General features: G+C 46.9%; 1 protein-coding gene across 4 annotated transcripts in view; it reads left to right on the top strand.

Annotated features, from left to right (window-relative positions):
- The window catches only part of LGALS8 (galectin 8), a 426,674-nt gene that overhangs the window by 235,669 nt on the left and 175,035 nt on the right, over nucleotides 1-15,970 (top strand). The window lies entirely within an intron of this gene.

The raw sequence follows: 15,970 nt of genomic DNA, 5'->3' as shown, positions 1-15,970 counted from the left end.
CACCTTGTGCAGTACCTCCCCTCTGAACTTCCCAGACACCAAGATAGCAACCCCCGCCGTTTTAGTAGTCCCAGAGGAAAAAAGCTGAACCGGGAACTTCGGGGACCGCAACCTGGGACAGTCTCGGGCCAGGAGATGCGTTTCTTGTAAAAGGCAGATATCCGCCTGGGTGCTCTCAAGAAGGGATAGTATCGCCCTGCGTTTGACCGGGTTATTCAAACCCTTCACATTAAGGGTAACGATCTTCAGGGCCATGAGTAAACAAATGAGAAACTGCGGTAATGGGGCCTGGAGACACGGGAAACGCACCACCAGGCGGGGGGGGGCGGAGCGGGGCAGGCGCAGGAGCGAGCCACGGTGAAATAACAAAAGGGCGGTGACATGTGAACCTGAAGTAGCAGGGGCCCAGGGTGAATACAACATAGGGTCAGCACGACATCTCCCCCCCTCTCCCAGCGCAGGAAGAACACAGCAACAACAGCACCCTGAAACCAGAGGGTCAACCCAGCACACCATCAGAATCCCCTCCCGAACAGATACCTCCCCACTCAAGAAAGGCAGCAGGAGGGCACAAAAAGCACAGCATAAGACAAATGAGGCACATCTCGAACCCCGAACCCTCCCCACCCCAACACCCCAAACAACCCTCAAACTCCCCAACTCCCCATCTCTCCATCTCTCCTCCCAACCCCTACACAGATCCCCTCCCTCTCTCCCCAACATCAACCTTAACGGTGTGAAAAACCCCATTGTCCCAGTCCAGCCCCTAACGGGCAAGTCTGTGGTAAAGTGTCTGAGTGGACGTCCATGAGAGTGGTAGGTAATAACGGGGTAAACCCTTATCCTCACCGACCTGGGTTAGCATATAGTTACAAAAAAATGGTCGGTTACTTCACATATTTTGACGGACTTTTCATCATTCAATTATAAAGGTACACACAAGAATCAAGTATCTTTGAGACTGAATTTAATTCAGCTGTATGCATAAATATCCAAAACTTTCACAAGTATTATATTTCATTTCATACAATACAGTTTCTGAAATTTTCACTCAAAATGGTGCTCGGTGAGTGCCAAAGAAAAAGGGGGGGATTGTAGTAGGATAGGGTGTGGTTGGAATAGATTAAGGGACAAAGAAAAGGAATTGTGTCCTGTAAACAATTCTATCTCATTCCGAGAACATTTCTAGTCAATGTAAGATCAAACAGGGTTCCCTATATACACTATACACGGGAGCCATATATGGCCAACTTTGCTGCGGCGTGTATGTATAAAGGTGGTGTTGTCGACGTTTCGACCCCTAAGGTAAGGGCGGGTGGTTCCTCAGTCTAGGGTCTTCATCAGGACAATAAAATCAATGACAGTGAGCACCTATGGAAACAGAGATATATCTCACTTAGTAAAATAAATTAAAATAAATTAAAGTGGGGGCAACACTCTATGTCCCAAATGCAAGGTGTACCTACATATATTTACATAGGCGGTTGGATCAGGTCCCACTTCAGTTGAGACTTGCGCCTTTGGTGTATTCTGTGGGGAAAACCAGGGCTAAATTAGGAAAAATAACGTAGGACAGGACCGGATGCAGTAGCCCGAGAGGGGTAAGATGCAACTTACTATGTTCTTCGATCAACAGGAATCCTAAGTTAATTAGTCCCAGATCGCGGGGTGAGAAGAATCTGTGGGTACAAAAGGTAACCGTGTGTCTACACACTATAGTGGAGAGAGTGCATCAAATATGCCTCAAATGGGAGAGATTAACATCCATAATAAAGGACTTACTTGAAAGCCTCCTGGTTATTTCCATAAGTGGGTGTGGCAAACGTCCTACATCCACTGGAGGAATTAATCAAATGTGGAAATTCCTTACACCAACTGTAAAAAATAGAGAGAATCTCTATTTTAACCATATTCCAGACTTACAATGGCATTGCACAGCAGTAGAACGATAGGTTTACCATCTATTAAAATGACGGGATCAAGAGACTATAAATCATGTGTTTGGAAAGCGAGTAAGGCTGAACTAAGCCGTATTGGGCCGCGGTGGTACGTTATAATCAGAGATCTCTCTGAGATAAACATTATGTGCAACAACAAAAACGGTCCTTTCATTGGTACAGTAATGCTCGATGTACATTACAGGATTGCTCAATACAGAGCGAGATCACGCTATGTATGGCTTAAGGCACATAATTAAGTATACACGGCTGTCATAAATAAAGGAAAAACCGTGCGTGCCGCTGACAACGCACAGGGCCAACCCTAAAGTCAAGCCTCCGATCCGCAAATACCTGTGGTACTGCCAGCATGCGTCTCCACAGTGACCGCCGGCGTCCACTCTGAGGCAAGAACATATCCCGGGCTTGTGAGGGGGCGTGTCAGGGGGGCGTGCACAGGTCCCTCGCGGTGCCGCCGCTAGATGCTTGGGTCTAGGGAGGCTACTTAGCGCGCATGCGCGCTTCTTGAGACACTCTTAGACACGGAGAAGCGGGTCGTAGAGGCGCATCTTGACGTAGATAGCTTTAACCGTCTAGGTAATTGATCATTAACCCGAGAAACGTAACTAGTGTTTGACAAACGTCCAGGTTATCACTGGTGCGAATCCCCTTCACCGAGAGGTATTCCTTCATAATAATTACGCCAATATTTTACTCGCAATATGTAGCAGAGGTTTTGTAGGAGGAAGACTTCTTTCTGAGTCATGCAGGAATCTTTTACCACGTTCATGCATAGTCATACTTCACAGCATATATTTCATGTTTGGGTATGATTATTCAGTGCTTGTGTTCATCAATACAATTGCCCTTATAAACCTCTTAACATAAACAGAGTTTACATACATTGGCCTAAACTCAGTTATTATTTCTGTTTGTTGTCACAGCGTATACCTATATATTTCTCTTTGAGTATCCTAAATCCTTATGAATACTTTATCAGTTTATCATTGCTTCCGTACTACACAATGTAAGATATTCATGGACATTTTAAAAAAACGTTACAAATACTTTATCAGTTTATCATTGCTTCCGTACTGCATAATGTAAGATATTCATGGACATATTAAACAATTGTCTCAGGTCTCATGTATACTCTGACCTCAGATATTCGGGGTCGGATTATAAACAATTGGACAATAATAAGCATAATGTAACATTATCTCAGGTCTCCTGCATACTGTGCCCTCAGACATTAGGGGTCGGATGCCAGTCCCGCTAATTGCGAATAGGTCGCATCAAGTTCATTCAGACCATTGTCCACCGTGTCCAATGTGTACATCCATTTACACTCCCTCATATTCATGAGTGAGTTTAGGTCACCCCCTCTCGGCCCGATCACAATTTTCTCTACAACAAGCCATTTAAAGGATTCAGGAGTGTGAGCTTTTGACACAAAATGTTCCACCAGGGGGGAACCTGGTGTTTGACACCTTATCCGACTGCAGTGCTGGAGGATACGTTTCTTGACGTGTTGTTTGGTCTGGCCAATATATACTAAGTCGCAAGGACATATAATGGCATAGATCACGTCACTTGTATTACAATTTGTCATAGATTTCAAGGTCACCGTATGGTTTCGATAGTTCCAAACCTTAGTTTCCAATGTCTGTGGGCAAGCTTTACATTTAGTACATTTGAAATGCCCCACCACCTCCAAGAAATAGTCTTCTCTGAATGAGCAATTTCTCCTCACTCGGAGGAATTGTCCAAACGGGAGATTGTCGCGTAGGCTTCTCGTGTGGTGGCTTGAATACCGTAAAAGGCTGTTTCTTTCCGCGGGTTGGAAATGAGGTGGAACTGAATACATTCCTTATATGGCTGAATAGCCAATCTCAAGACATCCAATTCACTATGAACATGAGCAGGACCTCGATTGACTTTCTTGACATCAGCATTAAGGCCACAAATGGCCACCTTCACACCACCCTCTTTCGGAAACCCGCGGAAAGAAACAGCCTTTTACGGTATTCAGAGAAGACTATTTCTTGGAGTCAGACATCCTGATCAAGAGACTGATGGAGAGAGGGTACCCGAGACGACTAGTGACAAGGGCTAGAAAGAGGGCATGGTTCAGCCCAAGGGAAGATCTGCTCAAACCCAAAGAACGCCCCACCGATCCAGACAGGATTATCTGTGTTACTACATTTTGCACAAAAAGTAACCTGATCAAGAAAGCAGTGAACAAACATTGGAATATGGTAGCGGATGTCATTGACCAAAAACAACTGCCTATGCACGCATTCAAGAAAGCCAAGAATATAAGGGACAAAGTGGTCTGCTCCTATCTAGAAACTCCAGCCCCCCCTACCCTACAAAGTATCTGGAATCTTCCCCAGGTGGTGGGGCATTTCAAATGTACTAAATGTAAAGCTTGCCCACAGACATTGGAAACTAAGGTTTGGAACTATCGAAACCATACGGTGACCTTGAAATCTATGACAAATTGTAATACAAGTGACGTGATCTATGCCATTATATGTCCTTGCGACTTAGTATATATTGGCCAGACCAAACAACACGTCAAGAAACGTATCCTCCAGCACTGCAGTCGGATAAGGTGTCAAACACCAGGTTCCCCCCTGGTGGAACATTTTGTGTCAAAAGCTCACACTCCTGAATCCTTTAAATGGCTTGTTGTAGAGAAAATTGTGATCGGGCCGAGAGGGGGTGACCTAAACTCACTCATGAATATGAGGGAGTGTAAATGGATGTACACATTGGACACGGTGGACAATGGTCTGAATGAACTTGATGCGACCTATTCGCAATTAGCGGGACTGGCATCCGACCCCTAATGTCTGAGGGCACAGTATGCAGGAGACCTGAGATAATGTTACATTATGCTTATTATTGTCCAATTGTTTATAATCCGACCCCGAATATCTGAGGTCAGAGTATACATGAGACCTGAGACAATTGTTTAATATGTCCATGAATATCTTACATTATGCAGTACGGAAGCAATGATAAACTGATAAAGTATTTGTAACGTTTTTTTAAAATGTCCATGAATATCTTACATTGTGTAGTACGGAAGCAATGATAAACTGATAAAGTATTCATAAGGATTTAGGATACTCAAAGAGAAATATATAGGTATACGCTGTGACAACAAACAGAAATAATAACTGAGTTTAGGCCAATGTATGTAAACTCTGTTTATGTTAAGAGGTTTATAAGGGCAATTGTATTGATGAACACAAGCACTGAATAATCATACCCAAACATGAAATATATGCTGTGAAGTATGACTATGCATGAACGTGGTAAAAGATTCCTGCATGACTCAGAAAGAAGTCTTCCTCCTACAAAACCTCTGCTACATATTGCGAGTAAAATATTGGCGTAATTATTATGAAGGAATACCTCTCGGTGAAGGGGATTCGCACCAGTGATAACCTGGACGTTTGTCAAACACTAGTTACGTTTCTCGGGTTAATGATCAATTACCTAGACGGTTAAAGCTATCTACGTCAAGATGCGCCTCTACGACCCGCTTCTCCGTGTCTAAGAGTGTCTCAAGAAGCGCGCATGCGCGCTAAGTAGCCTCCCTAGACCCAAGCATCTAGCGGCGGCACCGCGAGGGACCTGTGCACGCCCCCCTGACACGCCCCCTCACAAGCCCGGGATATGTTCTTGCCTCAGAGTGGACGCCGGCGGTCACTGTGGAGACGCATGCTGGCAGTACCACAGGTATTTGCGGATCGGAGGCTTGACTTTAGGGTTGGCCCTGTGCGTTGTCAGCGGCACGCACGGTTTTTCCTTTATTTATGACAGCCGTGTATACTTAATTATGTGCCTTAAGCCATACATAGCGTGATCTCGCTCTGTATTGAGCAATCCTGTAATGTACATCGAGCATTACTGTACCAATGAAAGGACCGTTTTTGTTGTTGCACATAATGTTTATCTCAGAGAGATCTCTGATTATAACGTACCACCGCGGGCCAATACGGCTTAGTTCAGCCTTACTCGCTTTCCAAACACATGATTTATAGTCTCTTGATCCCGTCATTTTAATAGATGGTAAACCTATCGTTCTACTGCTGTGCAATGCCATTGTAAGTCTGGAATATGGTTAAAATAGAGATTCTCTCTATTTTTTACAGTTGGTGTAAGGAATTTCCACATTTGATTAATTCCTCCAGTGGATGTAGGACGTTTGCCACACCCACTTATGGAAATAACCAGGAGGCTTTCAAGTAAGTCCTTTATTATGGATGTTAATCTCTCCCATTTGAGGCGTATTTGATGCACTCTCTCCACTATAGTGTGTAGACACACGGTTACCTTTTGTACCCACAGATTCTTCTCACCCCGCGATCTGGGACTAATTAACTTAGGATTCCTGTTGATCGAAGAACATAGTAAGTTGCATCTTACCCCTCTCGGGCTACTGCATCCGATCCTGTCCTACGTAATTTTTCCTAATTTAGCCCTGGTTTTCCCCACAGAATACACCAAAGGCGCAAGTCTCAACTGAAGTGGGACCTGATCCAACCGCCTATGTAAATATATGTAGGTACACCTTGCATTTGGGACATAGAGTGTTGCCCCCACTTTAATTTATTTTAATTTATTTTACTAAGTGAGATATATCTCTGTTTCCATAGGTGCTCACTGTCATTGATTTTATTGTCCTGATGAAGACCCTAGACTGAGGAACCACCCGCCCTTACCTTAGGGGTCGAAACGTCGACAACACCACCTTTATACATACACGCCGCAGCAAAGTTGGCCATATATGGCTCCCGTGTATAGTGTATATAGGGAACCCTGTTTGATCTTACATTGACTAGAAATGTTCTCGGAATGAGATAGAATTGTTTACAGGACACAATTCCTTTTCTTTGTCCCTTAATCTATTCCAACCACACCCTATCCTACTACAATCCCCCCCTTTTTCTTTGGCACTCACCGAGCACCATTTTGAGTGAAAATTTCAGAAACTGTATTGTATGAAATGAAATATAATACTTGTGAAAGTTTTGGATATTTATGCATACAGCTGAATTAAATTCAGTCTCAAAGATACTTGATTCTTGTGTGTACCTTTATAATTGAATGATGAAAAGTCCGTCAAAATATGTGAAGTAACCGACCATTTTTTTGTAACTGAGTGGACGTCCAGCCACCATCCATGCCCCCCCAGAGCCCCACTACCCCCCCCGGAACCCTCAAACCTGCAGTGCCAGTAAAGCCAAGACGATCTCCCCCCGGATGATGCTCAAGCCGTCACGGCCATGTCACTGGGCGACGTGGAGCCGGATACTTCCCGTATGGCGCTGTCCATTTCCGCTCTGATCGTAGGAGAGTCCGGTCGAGAAGGCTGAGGCGTGGTCCGGCGCCGTGGGACTGTCTGCCAGCCCCCTCTAGAATTGCGGCGGCGTGGCGTCGGGACATCCTCATCAGTAGCGGTGATTCCCAGCACCCCACACGTGTCCTGAAGGGATCTCATTTGGTGCAGTGTCCCGTTCCAGCGAAAAATAAGCCTGAAGGGGTGACCCCAGGAGTATTGCGTGTCATGCTCTCTCAGAAAGTCCGTGGCAATTTTGAAGGACTTGCGTTTCTGCAACGTAATCGTGGACAGATCATGAAACAACGCAATCTGGTGACCCCTGAAGCTCAACGGTTGTTTCTGACGGGCTTCACGGAGGATACGCTCCTTCAGAGGGAAATCCGGGAGAAAGGCCAATATATCTGGGGGTGGCGCCGAGGCCCTGCGCGGGAGGCCAACTCTATGCGCCCTGTCAATCCTCACCGGAAAGTCACCCGCTTCGCCCAGGATATCCCGGAACAGGTCTCGTAGGTAGGCTGTGACGTCCTCCCCCTCCTCTTTGGACGGAACACCCCTGACCCTAATGTTGTTGCGCCTGGACCGATTTTCAAGATCCTCGGCATGGGCCTGTAGGTCGAGCTGTTGGTCCCGAAGGCGCAGCACTTCCTGTTGTAGGTGCGTGATCTCCTCGTCTCTGGATTGATTAGCTTCCTCCATGGCGACGACCCTCTCTCCAAGCGAATCAACTTCCCTCCTCACTTCTCGGACCTCGCCAGCCACCCCTTGTTTCAAGGTCTGAAAGTCCTCCCTGAGGGAGCTGAACAATGACTCCAGGAAAGACCTGGTGACTGGGGGTTCTCCCCCCTCCGCTCCACGAGATCCGGACGAGGGGCTCGGTGCTGGCTGGGAACGGTCCTGCCTCGTGGCACCTCTGCCCAACATCTCGGGCAAGGTACGCTCTCCCTTCTTGCCTCCCCTGTTACCTGACATCACAGAGGCAGCCGATCGTCGTAGGGAGAGAAAGCCGGGGTCTCGTAGCAAGTCGGTCCACCGCAACCCCGGGGCACACAGACAAGCCCCAGCGCCCCCAGGCAGACCGGGCGAGCACGATCAGCACTCCACTGCACCACTCCCCCAACGTGCTCCTGCTGCTCTGTAGAGGGTCTTCCCCTTGCCCGCAGGCCCCCGGCCGCTTCGCCACACCACCGCCGCCGTCCGGACTGGCACCGCTGCTCCGTGAGATGCAACGCCCGGCGGGTCACTCTCCGTCCAACATCCGCCAACCAACCAGGCTTCCGCCCGGCCCCGGCACAACACTCGGGCCCAGCAAGGCCACCGGGAAGCCAAGGTCGACCGCACCAGCTCGTGGGGCGCCGGCCCGGTAGCGGCAGGACCGCCGAAGTTCGATGGGGCCCTCTGCGCGCAGCCTATAGAACTGGCACACCGAACACAGGCAGGCAAAGGCAAAGGCGTCTCTCCTGGGCCCTACCTGGGCCGGGGTTCGCAGAGGCAGCCCGCCTGCGTCACTGGTCTGCAGTCCCTAGGCCCTGGGTTCCTCAAATCCCAGGGGACGTGTCGCGCTCCACCTCGAGTCTTCCCAAACCAGGGGCGGAGGGCGCCGCACCACCGTGACCTTATACCCCTCCGTCAGGGGACACCAGCACCGCTGGGGGACGACGCGACCGGGGCCTCACCGGTCAGTGGGCCCGGGGGCACCCCACCGCACCCCGGGACAATCTCACCAGTCACGGGTCTGCCAGGCGATCCAAGGCGTCTCTTCCAGGCCCCACCCGGGCCACCCCAGAGCCTGGGTACTCAGAGGAAGTTCGCCGGCGTCCTCGGCCTGCTGGGCCTCCAGGCCCCGTAAATCCCCGGGGTCGCGTAGTGCTCTACCCCGACTCCACTCTCAGCCAGGTGCGGGGGGCGCCGCTCCGCCGCGGCCGTCTACCCCCTCGCCAGGGGGTACCAGTGCTGCCAGGGGGGACTCGACCGGGCCCCGGATGGGCAGTGGGCCCGGGAACTCTCCACCGCTGCAAGGCGCCGTGGGCAGCCGCTCCACGTCCGCCCGGCCTCGTGCGAGCCGCAGCGCCCGCTCGTCTCAGGGGCCAGCACAGCTTGGCGTCGATCTCCGCGACAGCGCCTCCGGGGGCACCAAAACCGCACACACCGGGCACACAGCCGCCTCCGCTCCTTCCTCCGCCAGATCTGGGGGAGATCAGCGGCGCGAAATGGGTCAGAGGGCCCGGGGACTCAGGAGCTCACGGAAGGAGCGACCAGTCAGCCCGCCATCTTGGCCACGCCCCCGAATCCAACAATTTAATCCAAACTAATTCACGTTGCAGCAATCTCTTATGATTGTCAACACCCGGTCTCATGGGGACAACCTCTAGTGCAAGGAACCTTAGCTGGCTGATGTTGTGTGAAGCAGATATAAAGTGAGCGGCCAAAGGAGACTTCAAATTCTTGGTTCTGATGGTACTTTTATGTTCCGTTAGACGGATTTTCAATTTTCTCTCAGTCTTTCCAACATAGGGCAAGCCGCAAGGGCATTTCAGTAAATACACCAAGTTCATAGAATCACATGTGGCGTTGGTCTTGAGATGTATCATTTTACCAGTTCGAGGATGGTTAATGGAGTTACCCCTGATTATACTGTTACAATGACTACAGTTGTGACATGGTTTAGTGCCAGAAAACACAGATGTGGTTGATGATGGTGTGACTTCTAGCATGTTTTTCAGATTGTTCGCCCTTTGGTAGGCGAACAGGGGAGTGCAATTGAAGATTCCTTGAAAATCTGGTTCTAGTTGTACCATGGACCAGTTGTGTAGAATGATATTTTTAATCATTGGACTTCTTGAAGAATATTTGGACACAAATACGGGTCTCTCGGTTTTTTTCTGGCGTGAACTCGGCGTCAAGAGTTCTTTCCTAGTTTTCAGCTTAACACGTTCTTGTGCAGTAGATAAGATGGCTTCAGGGTATTTCCTGTCGCTGTATTTGAGTAAGATGTTGGCTTCAAAACTTGAGTATTCATCATAGTCCGAGCAGATCCTTTTGGCCCGTAGTAGCTGTGAGAAGGGTAGATGTTTCTTCAAGGAGGTTGGGTGGCAGCTGGTGTACAACAACGCATTGTTGCGATCAGTTTCTTTAACAAACAGGGAGGTTTTTAATCTACCATTATCGATGGTAACCAAGATGTCCAGAAATGGTAAACAATTTGGGTCAATGTGGTGGGTAAATCGGATGTGGTCATCCACTTGGTTGAGTTAGGTCAGAAACTCCAAAATCTCTTCAGGTGGACCAGCCCAAATTAGAAAAATGTCATCTATGTATCTCCAGTAGGACTGGATTTTACCGCGCCATAAAGTATTTTGCAATATGTTGTCGATTTCCAAACGGTGCATAAAAAGATTAGCATAGCTGGGAGCTGCACAATTTCCCATCGCAGTTCCAACTAGTTGCAAAAAGAATTCGTTGTTCCAGCTGAAATAACTGTGATACAGCATGAAGTGCATGAGTTCCAAAATTAATTCCTTGAGATCTTCATCCATCGGATGGGAAAGTAGGAATGATTCCAAAGCATCAATGCCCCTGTTATGTGGTATTGAGGTATATAATGCACAAACATCAATCGTGACCAAGGTGTATGTAATGTTCGGGTTCAAAGTCACGTCATTCACTTTGTTCAAAAAGTCAGTAGAATCCCGTATGTAAGTAGACATCTCTTTCACAATGGGTTGAAGGTACATATCCACGAACTTCCCGATGGGTTCATGGATCGAAGTTTTGGTAGAGACAATCGGTCTGAATGGGGGTTGGTGTAAACACTTGTGAATTTTTGGTAGCATGTGTATACTGGGACACTTCGGATTGAGTTGGATCAAATATTTCAGATCTTTTTGTGAGATGGTTCCCATGGTCATGGCTTTCTCTAGGATAGTTCTTAAAATTTTAGCGAAGGCTTCAGTGGGGTCAGAAATCAACTTCATGTATAGTTCTTTATCATTCACATGAGCCATTACACTGGTTTGGTAAAAATCTTGGTCCAATATAACTAAGGCGCCACCTTTATCCGCCTTGCAGCAGGTGATTTTCTTGTTGTTGATGATCTCTCGTAGAGCCCTGTATTCAAGGGTACTAAAGTTCTTGATCTTAGGTTGAGCCTTATTGAAGTTCTCTCGTAAAGCGTTTAGAGTGATTGTTTCATATGAGTCCAAGGTTTTATGGCTTACTGGGGCCAGGAAAGAACTCTTGCTTTTCAAATCTTTACAAGCATGTTGCATGGTAGGACCGGTGGGAGGATTCACGTTGGTGAAGAAGTGGCGTAGTCGTAAACTTCGCATGAATTTAAAGAAACAGATTTCAGTCTCTAATTCGTTGGTATGGTAGGTGGGGACAAATGATGTCCCTTTTTGTAGTACTTTCATCTGGTTGGCTGATAATTCAATTTGTGATATGTTTATGACAAGTTCGTTTTGCTCCTGGTGGCATGGGCTACGGACGTAGTTGTTGTGCCTTCGGCGGATTCCGCCCCTCCTGGATCTACGTTGACGACTGGGCCTTTCACTAAAAAATGAACACCAGAAGTTGTTGGAATGTTTTGTCTGTTGCTGTCCTCAGGTTGAGTCGTTGTCGGTAGTCGGTTGGTATCAGCTTGTTGAGTCGTTCTCTGTGGTCTGTTCTGAGGTTGACCACGTCTTTGGTAGGAGGAACCATCGGAAGAAGTTTCATCAGATGATTGATTAGTGAACGGCCTTTGCTGTCGGCGTTGGGCGTATACCTCCGCCCAACTATACACTTCCCCCAGTTTATAATCCATAGTATCTCTTTTGTACTTCCTGATCTTCCTGTCGTTGATTTCTTTGGTTTACTTATCCAACTGGGTATTGATGTCTTCAAGAGCTTTGTCTAGTTCATCCTTATTCATGTTTTTCTCAAGGTTGCGGTGGATCTGGCCTATTTCTTTGTCGAGATCAATGATAACTTTTGATAGTTCTTCCACTATCAGAAGGATCAAGTCAAGTGAACAACGGTTCAAAATGGCATACCATCGTTCCGAGAACTTTGGGTTGTTCCTGCAGAGAGTCGGTTTGAGGGCAATACGTAATCCTCTAGGGATGCGTTGGTCTTTATGATATCTAATCAATGTCCCTGCGTGTAAACGCTGGTTAATAATTCTCTTTGACATTTATAGTAGTTGCTTTAACATGCTCGGGTTGGAAAAGGTGCTGGATGAGGTAGGGTCCACCTCCTTAACAAGTGAATAAATCCTTTTGGTTTCTTCAATGTCGAATCCGAAGGTGTCTGCACGGTTTGCCGTTATGTTTGAGATTTCCTCGTAGGACATGTTGATAGGGTGCACACACTGGATAGCCAGAAATTGAATACAAAAAGAACGGTGGTGTGGCACTCCTAAAGTTTAACAGTGTATTCAGGAACAGGTAATGCAAACACGCTGTTGGGTGCGATTTTTCTGGGCGCCTCAGGTATGCGTCTCTTCCGGCTAGTAGAGACGAACTTGAAGACTATAAGGAGGAGGCGTGGGGGAACCCCACACGGAATCCTGAGGAGCTCCTCAAGGTCTTGGCCTTCGAGATTTCAAAAATTACTCAGGTACACATTCAAAGTTTCTGGACGAATTTAATCCATATGGTCATAGTCTTATATTGAAATTCATATAGACAAGCGTAGATGATTCAGTAAATTCAACATGTGGATTTCGAAATGCAACAAGTCCCTATGCATTTCGGGACCAAAGTCCCTTCATCAGAGGATCTATGGAGGAAATAAACATCGTTTTAGGGGGGGGCCCTGTCCTCAATATGTTGAAAAGTTAGAAGAATTAGAAAAGAACAGAAAAATCGCACCCAACAGCGTGTTTGCATTACCTGATCCTGAATACACTGTTAAACTTTAGGAGTGCCACACCACCGTTCTTTTTGGGAATTGTTCTTTAGCCAGCATGACGTATCGCGCAGGCAGTTGTGGAATACCTCCACAGGTGTAGAATCCTCTCCCTCAAAGGAGAGGATCATCTGCGTGTCGTCAGCGTAATTTATTATTTTAATTTTGTAGGCTTTAATTAGTGAGATCAGAGGTCTTAAATATAAATTAAAAAGAATGGGGCTAATTGCTGATCCCTGTGGCACCCGTGTGATTGTGAGACATTGAAAAAAGCCGATTGAAAGGGAGGCAGGGACACCGCCTGCTGTCTGTCCTGCAGAAATGACCGAAACCACCTCAGAGCGCTACCTCCCACCCCAGCATCACTTAAGCGGCCCAGCAGGATCCCATGGTTAACCGTATCAAAGGCGGCAGACATATCAAGCAGGATCAAAACCGCTGCTTGTCCCCTGTCTGCACGCCTTTGAAGCTCGTCCACAGCAGTAACCAATGCTGTTTCGGTCCCATGAGCCGGCCGGAAGCCAAATTGATCTTCCTCTAATAAGTGATGCTGTTCCAGGTGTTTGGAGAGGGTTAAACTGACCCAGCGCTCCACAATTTTGGTAGGGAAAGGTAGCAGCTACCTGTTTTGGAATCTTGCGAGGGCTCAGGCCTATTTTGAAATTTTTTGATGCCCCTACCAGGCAGTTGATCCTGCAGGCCACTATTCTATCACGGCTCGACTATGCCAGTTCGCTCTTGTTGGGGGCCAATCAGGCAGAAATCACCCGGCTGCAGCGTGTTCAAAACGCTGCCGCTAGAGCTTTGGTGGGTTTACCGAGGTTTTGTTCTGTGAAGGAAACTATACGGACATTACATTGGTTGCCTATGGCACAACGGATCGATGTTAAAATCCTTTGTTTGTCTTTCAATATCCTTAAATTGTCCTCCTCCCCCCAGATACTGGAGAACCTTCTTATTCCGTATGTACCATCTCGGTCACTAAGGTCTCTGGGTCAAAATCTGGTTGTGGTACCGCGGTTTAAGCTCTGCCGTGCTGGGGGACTCTCTTTTCGAGTTTTAGCTGCTTAGCTGTGGAACTCACTTCCATCTCAAACTCGTGCTTTGGATAATTTGTTGGAGTTCAGGAGAGCCATAAAAACCCATCTGTTCCCTCTTGCATCTTAGGATTCTGTTTTCTGTTAATCTGACCCTTAGAGGTTTGTTGTGTTGTGTCTTTTACCTGTCCAAAGCGCCGGTACGCCCCTTTGCTGGGGCAGCTGTGCGCTATACAAGTGCGCATAACATAACATAGCAGGGAAATGAGTCTGTAATTCTTGGAACAAACCGGATCTAAATTTTAGCACCAACTCCCCAATCTTTACTGACTCAGTGTGGCCACTGTTGTACACGATGTTTATGCTGCCCATCACAATATTTTTACAACACGTCTATTTATTTATGTACTTGTTTGTAATTTTAAAGGCTGCCTGAGCGCTTTATATAAGTACAGTTACTACGGCATGCAAGCCGTTTAATAAAGAACAGGTATGCTTACTGTAGGATGCCCATATGTTTAACTTAATCTCCTTTATTGAACCTTCTCATTGTTGCATGCATCAAACACATATTTAATGATGATTTGGTCTAAGAAAACTGATAGTTTTCCATACCAATTGCCGTGTAGGTTTGTAAAGCTGTGTCTTGTCAGTTTTTAACAGCTCATTCAAATTGGCAATATGATGTTTTTGTGCTACATTTTATTTTGACACCATCAATAATCTGGATTAGGTTCTTTTGAAGATGTTTGTTTTAGCCCCTAGATTCTCAACAAGCGCACGCGGCTCACGCTGATGAGGAGAGAAGGAGGAGGAGACAGCAGCAGGGGAAGGGGAGAGAGGAGGGGGCCTTGGCCTGTTTCCCTTGCTGGAGCAAGCAGGAACCATATGGTTTCAAAGCTCGCTCCCGCAAGTGAAGCGCCAAACGTGCATGCGTTGCCATTGGAAGCAATGCAACGCGTGCATGCTTTTGGGACCAAAACGGAATCAATTAGAAGAGGTCTTTTTCCTATGCAGGGCATGCGCGCTGCCTAGGCGAGACCTAAAAAGTTAGAAATTAGTCGTAGGTTCCCATATGAAGGCGCAGAATGAAAGGAATTTACATTAGTGCACCTTGGTGAAAGTTACATGTGGCTCTAGCCGTCATTTCTGTGGTGGAGCTAGGTCGGTGTGGAGCGGCACTATGCCACCCACTGGCATGTAGGGGCAATGCTTAAGAATCTTCTAGAACCACTCTTACTCATAGGGAGTCATACTGATATTTTAAAAGTCAGTAATCTGTGGTTAAAAGTAGCCATCAGAATTCACAATTTTCGCATACTGAGACAAATATATGCTACAAATGCCCGGAAAGGAATGTTTTCATGGGCTCATTTATTTTAGCAACTGTAGCAGCAGAGATTAGAACCTTTTTTATTTACAAATTCAGCAGCATGTCTCCCCGTACAGTTCGTAGAGCAAGGCGTTTGCTCCAATTCTTAGTTGGGACTTTGTAATCTTCACAGACAGTAATTTGGCAAAGAAGTTACAGCGATAACGATAAGAGAGACAATGCTTTAAAGATGCTTGTGTCAGTTACTAGCTCTAATGCTCCTGGAGATAATCAATATGCAGCGGTTTGGTAGTGTAAAGCTGTGTTACAATTATCAATAAAATGTATGTGGAGTTACACATTCCTCAGACTCCAAAAAGGTATTTAGGGCTACGGCAAGAATAAATGCATTAACATTCACAGTACTTTAAAGTAGTAT

The sequence above is a fragment of the Lissotriton helveticus genome, chromosome 6 (assembly GCF_964261635.1).
Source record: "Lissotriton helveticus chromosome 6, aLisHel1.1, whole genome shotgun sequence".
Taxonomy (NCBI): domain Eukaryota; kingdom Metazoa; phylum Chordata; class Amphibia; order Caudata; family Salamandridae; genus Lissotriton; species Lissotriton helveticus.
The sequence above is the reverse complement of the archived record's forward strand: the minus strand, read 5'-3'. Positions and strand labels throughout refer to the sequence as shown.